This window comes from Schistocerca cancellata, chromosome 2 (genome assembly GCF_023864275.1).
Source record: "Schistocerca cancellata isolate TAMUIC-IGC-003103 chromosome 2, iqSchCanc2.1, whole genome shotgun sequence".
NCBI lineage: Eukaryota > Metazoa > Arthropoda > Insecta > Orthoptera > Acrididae > Schistocerca > Schistocerca cancellata.
In genome coordinates this window covers 382,533,680-382,536,687 of record NC_064627.1, presented here as the reverse complement: position 1 = coordinate 382,536,687, position 3,008 = coordinate 382,533,680, and the positions used below count along the sequence as shown (strand labels likewise).

Here is a 3,008-nt window from a genome sequence, read left to right as displayed (position 1 = left end):
CCTGGTGAAAATATGATCACTGGGCTGCAACATTGCGATAAAATGAGGACAGCCGATGCAGACAGGTCTGCACCTAAAATGGCCAAGAAGCAGGACAAACACCCTGGAAGGTGAAAAAGAAGCTGGAAGACCTGCTACAGGCCAAAGAAGGGCCATCATATGCAGCAAGACAGTTTCAATTAACTGTAAGTAACAAATTTCAAAAGTTTTTTTCTTTAAAGTCAATTTCCCGCAAACGAAAATTTTCAGTACATATGCCCCATTATATCAGAAACTATCATAGATAAATGAATGAAATTTTCAGAGACTCGGCATAACATAAAAAGCCACCTCTGGTACTACATTCATTAATATTCCCCCATTAGGAAGTTCACAAAAAATATTTTCTGCAGAAAAAGTTTAATATTTTTTGTTAATAAATTTAAAAAAGTATTTCTTAAAAACTATGAAATGGATAAAGTAGATTTTAGTACAGTTGACTATTAGGATCATGTAACATACAGTAAAAATATTAAGGTCCTGCATCGAATTGCTTTTTCAGAAATGGGTCAAATACTTGCCCAAATTAACATGGGTTAGATAGGCAGGATGTGGCTCCCTTAACTGAAGCTGAAAGGCAGGTAGTAAAAATTTTAGAAATTTGGTTTTTTTCCCTAACATAATTCCTTCTGGACTAGCGGCCTTGCACAGTGATTACTCAGCATCCCGACGATGTTCAAGCCCCTTGCCTGGTAACCAACACTAATGTGCTGTGGTGGCCGTCCTTGTCACACAGAATTTCAACTCTAATCATTTACATACCTGCCAATGAAGTGTATGTGTACGAAGTTACCTTGACATCCGTGCGTCTTCTGGGTGCTTCAGTATTTTTTTTTATTAATTTCAGCAGTTACAACGAATACCTGAACTGAATCAGGGTTGCTTTTTTTCTATTTGTTTTAAAGGCATCAGTATTCTGGCTGGTTTTATGCGGCCAGCTACGAATTTCTCTCCTGTGCTAACGTTTTCATCTCACGGTAGCACTTGCAACCTACATCCTCAATTATTTGCAGGCTGTATTCTAGCCTCGGCAACGGCCTTGCCGCAGTGGATACACCGGTTCCCGTGAGATCACCGAAGTTAAGCGCTGTTGGGCGTGGTCGGCACTTGGATGGGTGACCATCCAGGCCGCCATGCGATGTTGCCATTTATTCGGGGCGCACTCAGCCTCGTGATGCCAATTGAGGAGCTACTCCACCGAATAATAGCGGCTTCGGTCAAGAATACCATCATTACGACTGGGAGAGTGGTGTGCTGACCCCACGCCCCTCCTATCCGCATCCTCCACTGAGGATGACACGGCGGTCGGATGGTCCCGGAAAGCTAAGTATTCCAGTGTTGATCATCCTGTACAATTTTTACCCTCTTCAGCTCTCCATAGTAGCATGGAAGTTATTCCCTAGCGTCGTATCAGATGTCCTGTCATTCCATCCCTTCTTCTTGTTTTCCATATTTTTTACTCGCCGATTCCTTACGTTATCAGTCCACTTAATTTTCAACATTCTTCTGTAGCACCATATCGGTAATGCTTTCTCCTCTGCTCTGATTTTCGCACAGACCATGTTCCAATGTCATACAATGCTGTGCTCCAAACGTATAGCCGGCCTGGGTGACCGAGCGGTTCTCGCCGCTACAGTCTGGAACCGCGCGACCGCTACGGTCGCAGGTTCGAATCCTACCTCGGGCATGGATGTGTGTGCTGTCCTTAGGGTAGTTAGGTTTAAGTAGTTCTAAGTTCTTGGGGACTGATGACCTCCGAAGTTAAGTCCCATAGTGCTCAGAGCCATTTGAACCAAACTAAACGTATATTATCAGAAATTTCTTCCCCAAATTGAGGCCTATGATTGATACCAGTACACTTCTCTTGGCCAGGAATGCCCTTTTCTGCCAGTGCTAGTCTGGTCTGGAATCCCAGTTGTATACAGCTTTCTGTGGCTAAGCGGAAATACGATATGAATCAGATTTTCAGCGGCAACTGTCGTAAGCAATAACAATGTTTTTGTGGGTGTCAGCAGCGGTGTGCCAGCCCTGCGGCTGCGGCGCTGTCTGGAATGGTGCGGCTGGCAGCGTGGTCTGCCGGCATGGCCCCAGGATCAATACGGCCGGGCGAGGCCCTCCGCAGTGGCTGCCGCTGGGACGCGCAGGCGGCGGCGGCAGCGACGGCGGCGGCGCAGCCAGCCGGCTGGTTGCCCTCCGAAGACTCCGGCGGCTGGCTGACCCCAGCGCGCCGCGCCGCGCCGCGCCGCGCGTGCATCGATCCCGGCCGCCCCCCGCTCGGCGACACGTCAGCGCACACGCCCCTCGGCTGCCGGGCCGCCTCGGGGCCTCGTTCTAAACGCGGCCCTGCCTCACGTCGACGCTCTCCCCACTGGCGGCACACTCCCTTACTGCCAAACCGCGGCTCGTCTCAGTACCGTCGCCGCTCACACGACGATTCTATTGGGTGAAACCGAACTATACCGCCATGTTGGCCGTAATACCACAAGGCTCGATACTGCCACCCATTATACTCAACATTCACGTTTGATAAATCATTTGAGTCTCACTCCCCCCTAGCCCAATTTGCAAATGCTACACCGGTTTTTACATCCCGACGCTACTATCAGTACAATATCGACCTCTCAAACAAGCAATATCATCAAATGGCGCATGTCCTAAAAAGCATACACTAAAACAGAAAGAAAAGCGACGCACAACGAAAGAATTATCCGAATGGGTCAGAAATCGGCAGATGTGCAATTTCAGAAAAATTGCATGCCCTATTCAAGAGAAAGAGCTTCACAAATTGAGCGAAATGGCTTCAGGCACTATGGGACTTAACATATGAGGTCATCAGTCCCATAGATTGAGAACTACACTACTGGCCATTACAACTGTTACACCACGAAGATGACGTGCTACAGACGCGAAATTTAACCGACAGGAAGAAGATTCTGTGATATGCAAATGATTAGCTTTTCAGAGCATTC

General features: G+C 47.6%; 1 pseudogene; it reads left to right on the top strand.

The window, feature by feature from the left end:
• The first annotated feature begins 1,068 nt into the window (after nt 1–1,068).
• On the top strand, nt 1,069–1,186 carry LOC126163420 (5S ribosomal RNA; annotated as a pseudogene).
• Nucleotides 1,187–3,008: the final 1,822 nt, after the last annotated feature.